This window comes from Gossypium hirsutum, chromosome A08 (assembly GCF_007990345.1).
Source record: "Gossypium hirsutum isolate 1008001.06 chromosome A08, Gossypium_hirsutum_v2.1, whole genome shotgun sequence".
Taxonomy (NCBI): domain Eukaryota; kingdom Viridiplantae; phylum Streptophyta; class Magnoliopsida; order Malvales; family Malvaceae; genus Gossypium; species Gossypium hirsutum.
The window spans coordinates 90,446,301-90,459,706 of record NC_053431.1 but is presented as its reverse complement, the minus strand read 5'-3'; positions in this window follow the sequence as shown (position 1 = coordinate 90,459,706).

The following is a 13,406-nucleotide window of genomic DNA, read 5'->3' as shown; positions in this document are numbered from 1 at the left end:
TCAGATCAACCCAAATATCCGATGCTGATACAACATGTCCCAGAAAACTGATTTCACGTAACCAGAACTCACATTTGCTGAACATTTCATACAACTATTTATCTCGCAAAGTCTGTAACACAAGTCTCAGATGTTCGGCATGCTCGGTTTCATCACAGAACTAGATTAAAATGTCATCTATGAACACAACCAAAAATCAATCCAGATACTATCTGAAGATCCGGTTCATCAAATCCATAAAAACAGCAGGTGCATTAATAAATTCGAAAGGCATAACCATAAACTCATAATGTCCGTGCCTCGTTCGGAAAGCAGATTTTGAAACATCGGAGTCTTTAGTTTGCAAATAATAATAACTTGATTTCAAATCTATCTTTAAAAATAATATAACCCCTTTCAGCTAATCGAACAGGTCATCAATCCGTGACAACGAATATTTATTCTTTATAATCACCTTATTGAGTTGTCTATAGTCAATACACATTCTCATAATTCCATCTTTCTTTTTCATAAATAAAACTGGTGCACCCCAGGGAGAGAAACTCGGTCGTGTGAAACCTCTATCTGTCAACTCTTGCAACTGAGTTTCCAGTTCTTTTAATTCAGTAGGTGCCATTCTGTACGGAGCTATCAATATCGGAGTCATCCTCGGCACTGTCTCAATACCAAACTCTATTTCTCAGAGAGGTGGTAAACCAAACAATTCTTCAGGAAACACATCCAGATATTCGCACAGAACTGATGCTGATTCAATCTTTCTTTCGGTCACTTTACTCTCAAGTACAAACATAAAGTAAGCTTCACAACTCTTTCTCACATATTTCTAAGCTAACATCAAAGATATCACTGTCGGTAAACCATCCAGATCATTAAACTCAATCCGATTAATCTCATCATTTTGGCATCTCAAATCAATAGTCTTTCATTTGCAATTTACAACAACATTGTGCAAAGTCAACCAATCCATACTCTGAACTCGTCGAATGATATTATCATCAAATCAACTAGAAGACATGAATCTCAAACCATCAACAGACAATTCTTACACATTTTATCAACCAAAACAAACAGGCCCAAAGGGGTTCGATATTCTAATCACAAACTCAGCAGACTCTACAGACAAAGTCTTATTGGATATTAAGGTCTCATATGCATAAGAATGAGTCAAATTAGAATCAATCAATGCAATTACACTAGTATCATAGAGAGTGAATATACCAGTAATATCATCTGGGGTTGAAATCTCCTCACGAGCGCAAATAGCATAAGCTACAGGTTGAAATCTCCTCACGAGCGTAAATAGCATAAGCTACAGGTGCACAAGCCTCAGATTGAACTTCTATGTCGTTATATCCTCTCTGAATGGTACTAATATTTCCCACATTTCTAGGAGATCTACCCTTGGCTGAAGGGTTACTCAATCTCAGATTTTGCATAATCTCTTGCTCAACTGACTCAGAACAATCTTGGATAAATTGATTTAAGGATCCACATCTGAAACAAGCTTGATTATTCAATCTACAAATACCCGAATGTCTTTTACCACAACATTTGCACTCAGGTCGATCAGATCTGACATTTTCAACATTAACGATCGAAGTAGTTGAAGCTCTGAAGTTCGAATGTGATCTAGTACGATCTCTACTCGAGTGTCCCATATTAACTTTTGAACGGCTATAATCATCTTGGAATTTCTTTAATACAGATTGAAATAATTTACCCGATAATCTCTCACAGAAATCTCTGGCTTTAAAATTAGATTTTCTTTTCTTTTCTTTTCGTATAACTTGGGAAGTTACATGAACTTGAGGGAGTGGAGGTCATTGAGCAGCCGGATTCGTTTGAACGAACTCCGTGAACCACTTATTCATTAACTAGAAGAAGGCTTGCTTAGCCTCCCAGTCTATACTACTTGAAATAGGCCTAGAATCAGCCGGCGCTGCCCCCTAAGCAGGAGCAAGCGCATTATCTTCTACGTCATCCGTTACTGCTTGATCGAGATCCATTTACTATACGAAAACACATTTTCAAATGTCACGAGTCATCACACTATCACAGTATAAAATATGGCATGTATAGCTAGACTCACACAAGCTACGTTAGTCCTAGAACTAATTAAATCGTATCTCTGATACTAATCAAATGTAACACCCTAACCCGTATCTGTCGCTGGGTTGGAGTTACGAGGTATTACCGAACGAGACACAAATTCTGAACATTTGTATGCATGCATTTGCTCAAACTTTTAAACCAATCAAATGCTAACATATATAACTAATTTAAATTCTTTACGAATCATGACATAACAATTTAAATATATTTTCAAAGAACACCAAATAATCTATCCATTAAAATATATACAAAATTTCACAAATCATTTCCATAAGGAAAGTCGAATTTCACATATAAATAATAAAAGTGATATTCTTATTTGACCGAATAATAAGCTTAAAAATCAATCAACTTATACTCATCATTTAATGACTAACCTATACACTACTCATATATCAAATTTGAACCAAGTAGGACATATATACACCACATAAAACTCATATAATCCTTTTGTTTAACCAAATCCCAAATCACTATTCATTTGGTCATTTTTCAATATATTAGCTGAATGTAATCATGCTAAAACCTAGCTTTATTCAATGCTTAAATTTTCATCATTTTCAACCTATCACTTTATACACATAACCTTTCATAGAAAAAAATCAATATACATATATATATCAACCATAATTTGCACATTAAGTCAAACATATTACAAATATAGTTCAACTAATGTATACTTATTAAATCACTACATAACCGAATGCCAATACTTCAAATCATAGTCATTTACAAAATACATCCCATTTATATATCATATCTATCACTCAACAAAATATTCAACCACAATTTCACATCATACTAAATATACCATACACATATATTTTGACATATCTTCATCACCATTAGCAAATATATCTACCATATTTCACATATAAATACAAAATGGTCGAAACATCAATACCATAACCAAACATAACCATCAATTGATCAAAACATAAAAATCCAAGCTTAATAAAATAATAAGCCATTTTCGCAACATATATAAGGCACATAAAAAACAAGCATTTAACTTAACACATATGAAAAATATAGCCAATAAAGTCAAATCATGCTTGTACATTTCCTTACATAAGCGCTACATGTTTCAAAATTTAACCTTATCAATATCTTTTGTTTATTCAAATTCCAAACCAAACTAACATACTTCAAAACCATGTTTACTATATCATAGTTCCCACATTCGAACCATAAGACCAAAACATCATAGCATTCGAACTCCTAAATATAATTATACATAATTTAATTCATATACCCAACCTACATTAAAAACATTCTTTAATATAATTTCATGCCTTTAGCTAATATTAAACATAACATTTTTAAACATAAATTACAATTCATAGTTCACCAAATTTGCATGCTCAAACCAATCCAAACTACCTATATCTAGCCATTGAACTCTATCTATTTGTTCATCAATATAACTTCCAATGTTCAAACCAATTAACAAATAAATCAAATTCATTCTTTAACATCACCAACCGTACCTAAATAATCAATCCACAATAGACATGTCATAAACATATACTTTGATTTTTACTAGATATGACCGAATATAATCATACCTTAGCAAATCACCATTTTCCTCACAAACAACCAAATCCAAACATATCACCAAAACACCATTCATACCTATCATATAATATTCATACCAAATCAAACTCCAACCATATCAATTATAACCAAAATATACTTTAATACCAAGTCACATAATAACACCTTAATAAAACATAACAACCAAGTTCACATATAATTTTTATCTATGCATGAACCATAACCGAATCAATCAAACACACATCCAAAATCACCAACCAAACATAATTATAATTCATTCAAACCTTGAAACCAAAATTAACAAAATAAACAAGCCATTTTCGCATGGCTCATATTTATATACCCCAAAATCAAATATATAAACTAGCCTATACATGCCATAAATTCGAATTCAATTTATAAAAATACCGAAACAGTCAATAGTGTGATAGACTTTGCTGACGATTCTCGAGCTCGTAACTAAACTCCAAAATCTATAAAACAAAGGCAAACAAAAAACACACACAGAGTAAGCTATCATAGCTTAGTAAGTCATAAGCAAATAAATAACTCAATGTTAATATCAACTCAACTTAACCAAACTAATTTATACTATCATAATCACATTTATTTTCAAAACCATAATTTCATATATAACATATACTTCCATATACAAGTTTTACCTTGGCCGAATATACATGTATCTATTATTAAAGTAACATTTGATTTCAAAACCATAATACCATTATATAACCGAATATACATAAACTCATATATATATATTCATGAATCATTACATAAATATTCACATTATATAATCAAAAGGCCAAATATACTTTCCATATGCTCATACATTTTTCATTTATATCATACATAATTTGTAACACATATTAAGTAACCTACTTACCTTATTTCAAATAGATAATAAGCTATCACATACCTGGTCACTTTAGCTCATTTCACACCTTTGATCACAACTTATCATTGCCCGTTGAACCACTCAGAATTGAATAGGATACTCAGATAATCACATATATCGTATAATGCCAACATCCCAGACGTGGTCTTACATATAATGACATATTGATGCCACTGTCCTATGTAGGGTCTTACTCACACACATATATCGGAGTCACATATCGATGCCAACGTGTTAAACGTGGTCTTACTCGCACACATATATCGAAGTCACATATCGATGCCAACGTATTAAACGCGGTCTTACTCGCACACATATATTGATGCCATGGTCTTACTCGCACATCACATATCAAAATCCTATGTCATGACATATGTATCCTAGCTATTCCTAAGGTTCATATGGGGCTTTCGAACGTCATAACTCTGTCAAAACGATATTGTAAACATAGTTCCCAAGTATAAACACATTCGGATATCATATATATACAAGCTCATCAAATTTAAATCAGCATTCTACATTCACATATATTCAAAATTCTATGGCATTTATTTACTTATAAACTTACCTCGGACAACGATAATCAGAACGGGACGACTAATCAACAACTTTGGTTTTCCCTCGATCCAAATCTAATTTCTTTAGTTCTTGATCTAAACATATTCAAATAAAAATCATTCAAACATAATTTCACTCAATTTAGTCCAAAAACACATAAATGGGAAAATTACCATTTTACCCCTGACATTTTACACTTTTTACAATTTAGTCCAAATTGCCCAAAATACAAAGCATGCAAAATTTGCACACATCATGCTTAGGCCGAATACTAGCCATGTTCATACAAGTCCATATATTTCATTTATTTTACATTTTAGTCCTTCAATTTATCATTTTTACACATTAGCCCTAATTACTCAAATTCATCAAAACTTCAAATACAAAACATGTTAATCTATCACATATCTTTTATTTTCCTGCATCAAATAAAAAAAATCACGAGCTTTCAACAATGGAAAAATACAAAATCATCATCAAATTCAAAAATTGAGACATGTTTGATAGATAACATAGCAACCATCTTAAAAACGTAAAAATTCTCAAAAACCGAGCTAAAACTCACATTGAATCAAGCTTGTTAATGGGTGAATGTGGCTTTCTTTTTCTTTTTATTTCTTTTGGTATTTTTGGCCAACTATAAACTAAAATGCATGGCCATTTTTTTGTTTGTTTTATTATAATAACATATTAATACATCATTTACATTTTTAACCTTATAAAATAATACAAAACCATGCTATTTAATACCAAAACTGTCCATCCATTTCAACTATGGTCAAATTGCATTATAAATGCATCATATTATAAAGACAAATTCAATTCAACACTTTCACATTAAACTATCAACTTTTTATTTTACTCGATTAAGCCCTTTTTATTAAATCGACATCCAAACAATAAAATTAAAACATGAAAAATTAACACATATAAGTTCACACATAATAAACACAGAAAATAATTTTTAAAATATTTTTATGACTCAAATTCGTGATCCCGAAGCCACCGTTCCGAATAGGGTCTAAATCGGGCTATTACAGTGTGATGATGCCTCCGACATCCGATGATCCTCGAGCTAATGAGGTGGCACTATAAGAAAATGGAAAAGAGAGGGAGTAAGCATAAAGCTTAGTAAGTTGCATGCAAATAAATATAACAACAACTTTGCCATTCATCATCATGCTCATAATATAAAAGTAGGCATAAGCACGACTTACTCATCACTATCCAATACAATTCACATAGCATATATTGAGCTTACATCTCATACATTTCAAATAGGTACCTGTACCATTCACAACATGGTTATACTTTTCTCTTTTAACTCAAACTGTAACTCTCACCGTTGAACCATTTGGAATGCTATTGGATATTCACTATGTCTCAAACATAGGGTATAATGCCGATGCCATGTCCCAGACATGGTCTTACACTGACTATCGAAATCGAGGCCGACGCCATGTTCCAAACATGGTCTTACACTAGCTCTCACATATTTGTGCCGATGCCATGTCCCAGACATGGTCTTACACTGACACATCTCGTAGCTGATGCATGTCCCAAACATGTCTTACACTAGCTCTCGTCTCAATGTCGATGCCATGGCACAGACATGGTCTTACACTGGCTCTAATAATGTGGCCGCTGCATGTCCCAGACATGTCTTACACTAGCACACAAATAACCCGAATGTCATGGCATGAATATCCAATTTATTTCCTAAGGTTCAAACAGGAGTTCTACTATCTCAATATTCATCATATATAATCATTTCCACAAACAAGAAATTTATGCTATATAAATTCAAACACATATAATAACAATGTAGTTGTATTATTTACATACAACTTACCTCAGATTACAAAATGTAGACGACTAGTTCGGCTTAGTCCACTTATTTTGCTTTTCCCCGGCCTAGGCCTAGATTTTGTAATTCTTGATCTAAAATGATAGAAATTCATTCATTTCATTAGCATATTAATCTAGACACTCGAAAATTCATACTTGGGAAAAATAACCATTTTGCCCCTAAACTTTCACAAAATGACCATTTTACCCCTAGGCCCGGAAATTGATTTTTATCGAGTTTCCTTATTAGTCAAGCCTAACCGACCATTTTTCTCTCTTATGACAACCCAAATTTCCAATATTTCACAACATTACTATCTCTTTTTTCAAACTTTACAAAATGGTCCTATTAGGGTTTTCATGAGAAGTCTCTTCACAAAAGTTGTTTATTTCACAACCATGGTTCATTTTCTTCCATAAAATTTCAGAAAACAACATGAAAACTCTCATGGTAAAACCGTAGAATTTCAACCATTTAACCAAATAGTCCCCTTGTTAGAAAGCTCATGCTACAAGGGTTTTAAAAATGTAAAAATTTTCAAGAAAAGCCATTAAAGTCACTTACTTGCAAGAGTAGAGAGTGGCTAAAATTTTTGAAGCTCAAAAACCCCTAAAATGGCTAAATTTTTAGTGGAGAAGGAGATAGGAAAAAAGATGATATCTTTTCTCTTTATTTTATTTCATTTTGGTCAAATAAATTACCAAATTTCCACCTAACTTTGAGTTTCTCTATCTTTGTCTCCTCTGGCCGGCCATGTCTCTTTAAAGGGTCTAATTTCCCTTTAAAGACGCCCAAATTTAGGTTTTCTAGCTATTTGACACCCTTAGCTATCAAAATAGGACTTTTGCAAATTATGTGATTTAGTCCTTTTTCACAATTAAGCATGAAATTGCTAAAATTACTTCACCAAATTTTCCATGCACTAATATAAACATGCTATAACTCTAAAATAATAATAAAATAATTTTTTTGACTTTGGATTAGTGGTCTCGAAACGACCGTTCCGACTGAGCCCAAAATCAGGCTGTTACATATTGCGTGAAGGAATAACATAATGGGCCCAAATGTGCACATCCTCCACGTATTTTATGATGACAACCTCCTCTGTAACTACCTTTCACGCCATACTTGCAAACAAAAGGACCTTTTCTCATAAATACCCTCTCAAATGATGAGAAAATGATCCTTCTCCCCTTGGGCATTCCCTGTGTACTTACTCTTTGCAATCAAGCTTCCTTAACCCTTAAAATTGTCTCTTTATTCTCTTGTCTTTTTCGACTCTCTGCTTAGTAAGGTGAACCGACCTCATTTTCACTACAACCTCCTTCTTGTATCACCCTTTGTTGTACTTTGATCAATAGTCCTTGTACTTATATTTTTAGGAAGTTAGTCCCTCTAATTTCCAGGTTTCAAAATTCAGGTCCAACTATTAATACTGGTAATTTTTTTGTTAATTTCATGTTAATTACAACATCTTTTTATTTAATTAAATGGGTACCAAGTGAGTAATTTTTTTATTTTAGAAAGCCAAAGAAAAAAAATTAACAAAAAAATGTAATAGTGTTAACAATGGAACCTGAATTTAAAAGCTGAAAAGTAGAATAGCTAAATTCCTAATTTTTGAGAAGTATAAAGACTATAGGCACATTTTCATTGAAAAGCAAATCTAAAGTTAGAACAGAAATTTTCCCATAAAATAGTTGCATTGAAAAGGAAATCCCCTCTTTGGGTGTCTGAAAAAGCCTTCAAATGTGCTAGGAGCTTGCGAATGTCTGAAATCCACAATGAGTACCTTCAGTGCCAGCTGTTTCTTCCATGCTTCAAGAGACCTGCCAGACTTTTATCTTTTGTGACATGCACACAAAGCCGAATATTAAGATGTTTTGCAGTCAGTATAAGTTCTCTGATAATAACAACTTGGCCGTGACTCTATCTGCAAAAGCAATTGTTTTACAAAATTGTTTCAAGTAGCGCCCAGCTCCATCTGTGATCACAAAAGAGGCTCCGTAACCAGCATCACCCTTGGTCCAAGCAACATACCCAACATAATCATAGCAGTTATGAATTGTTGCTGCTGAGCCATTTGGAGAACCAACGTTTGCCTAGAGTCGAACCCGGGTCTATTGATTGGAAAGCAATTATCCTAAACGTTTGACTACGAACACTTGCTTACCTTTAATGATGACTATTTACTTTAATAAACCTTTAGAAAAATGTGAGTGCGGCATTTTCTTTCTTTTTTGAAAGCATGTGCTACCAGTATCGAGCTCACCATTTTGTGTATAAGGAACCCATTTTTGGAACTTGAGTATGTGCACCAAGATCTCATGTTTTACACCTTTTTATTCAAAATCTTTCAATAACTTTCACTTTATATATTTTTATTAAACATATTCGTATTTAATTTTTGAATTAGCTATAATTTTAGCTTTTAATTATTTTGATATAAAGTTTTCAATATTTTTCATTAATTTAATATAATAAATGTATATAATCATATATTAATTAAAATATTTAAAATAAATATATAAAATAATGTATCTATCTTAATATTAATATTAATTATTTATTAATTTTTTTATGTTATAAAGTCCTTTTAAATACAAATATTATTTTAATGTCCTTAAAAGTAATTTTTTTCCTCATTAAAGTTCACCTTACCACCATTGCCGCGTTTGAATCCAAACACATATCTCATCACTAATTTTAATCTCAGCACTACGATATTCAATCTTATCGCTATAATAACTAATATCACTATCATAATTGTTTTTAACCTCATCGGGGGTAAACAACAACCCATCCAAAAGAAGCCTCAGTCTCTGTGTAGATTTCAACGTTTAAAATCACACTTACATTTTCATTCATTACATCGCCATATAAACTTTTCAAGATTTATAACATACCTACAGTGTAAGTGAAACATATTTAAGTAACAAATATATTTATTAAAAATTTATATAAAAACCAAAAGATACTTTGGTTGTAGGAGTTAAAGATTTGATAAAACCATCTTTGGTTACAACCGGTCTATTCACTACTTCCATGGTGGCCTCTCCCCTCCCTATTGATAACTCTTTATTAGTACAAAGCTTTCTGATCTTGTTACCCAAGGTCTCTGTGCGGCAATTACCTCTGTGGAGATATCTAAAGTGGTTTGGTCTTTTAAACCTACCAAATATTCTGGTCTAGATGGGTTGCATCCCTTTAGTTTCTAGATATGTTTGCAAGAGGTTAAGGACAAAGTTACGAATCTAGTTTACGTGTTCTAGCAAGCTTCGATCCTAGAAGCTCTAAATGAAATCTTTATCTCACTTATCCCTAAAGTTAAAGAGGCTTCCTCTACCACACAGTTTAGACCGATTAGCCTCTGTAATATTGCTTACAAGATCATTGAAAAATTCATGGTCATGAGACTTCGACCTATTCTGCACAAGTTAACGTCTCCATTTTTGTAACATCCTGATTTTGGGCCTAGTGGGAACAGTGATTTCGGGACCTCGAATCCGATGTAGTAAATCTTGTTTTTATTATATTTTCATGGTCTATAGTTTCACAAAATGATTTTGTGAAAATTTAGTTCGAAAATTCTGACGTTTGGGCACTCAGTTTAGTCAAAAGGACTAAATTGTAAAAAAGTGCAAAAGTTGAGTTCTACATGTTAGAGGTGTCCAAGTAATATGAGATTTTAAATTAGAGGTCCTTAAATGGTAAATACACCATTTGTTAAGTTTTTGGACAAAAATGAACATGGAGAGATAAAATTTCAAAGAAAGGCTAAAAGGGCATTTTGGTCATTTGGTAAATAAAAGAATAAAAAGGGAAAAACAAGTAAAAATTGTGTCCATCTTCTTCTTCCCTTAGCCGAAATTTTCAAGACACCATAGCTAGGGCTTCTTCAACTTTCAAGTTTGATAGTAAGTGCATCCTAACCTCGTTTTTAATGCTCTTTACGTTTTTTAAGTTGTATTCACCCGATCATTCCATTTCTACCATTATTTTGAAGTAGGATTCATGTTTAAAATTTAACTATGTGTGACATACATGTACTTTGATGTTTAATGGTAGAAAATGAAGGTTTGATGTGTAATAAACAACTTTTACTAGGTGATTTTTCATGAAAATACCAAAAAGGGACCTATTTGTAAAAGTTGTAAAATGTGTAGTAAAAATCTAATTTGATGAAAAACGTGATCTGATATGAGCATGGGCATAGGTCGGCTAGGCTTGGGTAACAAAGAAATTAAATACATTTCATTTTACAAGCCTAAGGACTAATTTGTAAATATGTAAAATTTTAGGGGAAAAACTATAATTTTCCAAAGTATGGTTTTTGGACTGATTTGGACAATGTGTTAATTAAATGAGCTAAATTTGCTATTATAGATCAAGATAAATGGAGTCCGGACCTAGACAGGGGAAAGAACAAGGTTGTGGACTAAATTGAATTAGTTAGCAATATTTTGTATCGAGGTAAGTTCATGTGTAAATAATGCAATATCATGATCACATTTTCAATGCATTAGTATTGTATGAATTGTATAATTGATTCGATGAAAACATTCGACAAGTTTCGACAAGAGAGAGAAAATCTCTTTTGAACCTTAGGAATAGAATAGGATAGGAGTGACATGTCACTAGGACCCCATGTGATGTATATGATTATGTGATCCAGGTGCTGTTCATGTACGTCCTACCGATGGCTAGGTAGTCCAACATGTGTTGTGGACACTTGATAGCTTGTGTGAGCAGCCCGTATAGCTATGTCTTGACCGTTAGCTTGTGTGAGCAGACTCGTGATTAGCTCGAGAGAGACTCTTTATGTGATATGAAATATGAGGTAGCTTTGGCTACATATGTGTCACTTGTGTGCAAAGACCTTCCGTGTATCCATTTAGTAGTCCAAGTGTTCAACAAGTATGTCAAGAATGAGAAAGAGTATGTTTAAGTCACGAGTTGGTATAGGTATGTGCGAAAAACTCATAAGACTGACCTTGTGACAGCCCTAATGTGACCCTAGTCGGAAAGTGGTTTCGGGACCACAAAACCGAGTCATAAAAATAATTAACCGTCATATTTGATGCTTATTATATGTATGTATGCATGTGTGAAAATTTCATGTTTGAATTTTGTTAATTGTAAGTGAATTTTATTAAATAGGACTTGTGTGAGAAAATTTAGAAATGTGCTAGGCAAATGTTAAAGTGGCCTATTGATGCATGTTAGAAAATGCTTGTCCTTGCATGTCAAATTACCCAAAACTTTAGGTAGTGGCCGGCCATGCAATGGGTTAAACATATTATAAACATTTTGTGTTAATGTGTTATGTTGAAAATAATAAAATAAAAGGTTGGTAATAAAGTAATGAAAAGGGAGGGGTGATGAAAACAAAGTTGTTTCATCCATGCTCCTCTATTGCCGTGAATTGAAGGAAGAAAGAAGAGGAGGTTCGGTCACTTGGAACTTAAGGGAGGTTAGTCATTTGTGTTAGATTTTCTTTAAACTTTAAGCTTGTTTCTAGTTAATTAGCTAGTTTCTTACATAACCCATGTCAAAATTATGAAAATCTTGGTGATGGTTTGAGCATTCGGTCTTAGTTATTAAAGGATGAGATTGGGTTATGGTTTTTATGTTTTATGAAGAATTGTTGAAGAGAAGGGTTTTAGTTAGTCAAATGATAAATTCTAATGTTCATGAGTACAATGGCCAAACATAGATTTGTCTAATGAATTGAACAAATGCAGTGTGAGTGATTGAAATGAATGAGTTGGAGGTTGGATCATATTAAGATTCGGCTTTGCACATAAATATTAAGAGGTTGATATTTTTATGATTTTTGGAAGGTAAATAAGGTTATGCTCAAGTTAAATACAAGATTATGGCTGATTTGTGTTTAGTGAGTTTCGGCCAAGGACTTTATGTGCACTCGGTTCAAGTAGAGTAAACGTGACGGGTAGAAAATGGTTGTTAATTGAGATAGTTTAAGGTATTTGTAAGTAGTTTGAATAAATGAACAATAATAATAATAAATCATCTAGTGAATTGGTGTAATTGCCGAATTTGAACTAGAAAGTTATTGAGTAATGTTTGTATGTCAAGTGATAGAATAGAGCGAATGCTTGGAATGTGATATGTATGAATTATAAGTTGGATTAAAGGCTGTTATATTGCCTTATCATTTTCGGGAATGTGCTATGTCAAAGAAATTGAGGGTTGATGTTTAAGTAAGGTAAGTATAGGTATATTCGGCTTGTAGTTTTATAAATGTGATATGAGTATTTTGTGCTGTAAATGAGTAGTAAGTATGTTAAGAATGGTTCTAAAATGTATATGGATGCCGTATGATTGTGTGTGATTGAGAAGTAAATTGTTTGATTTAGCTCAAGAGCTTAGAGGATCAAAGTTGGATAAGAGAAAGGAAAAAGTGGTCGA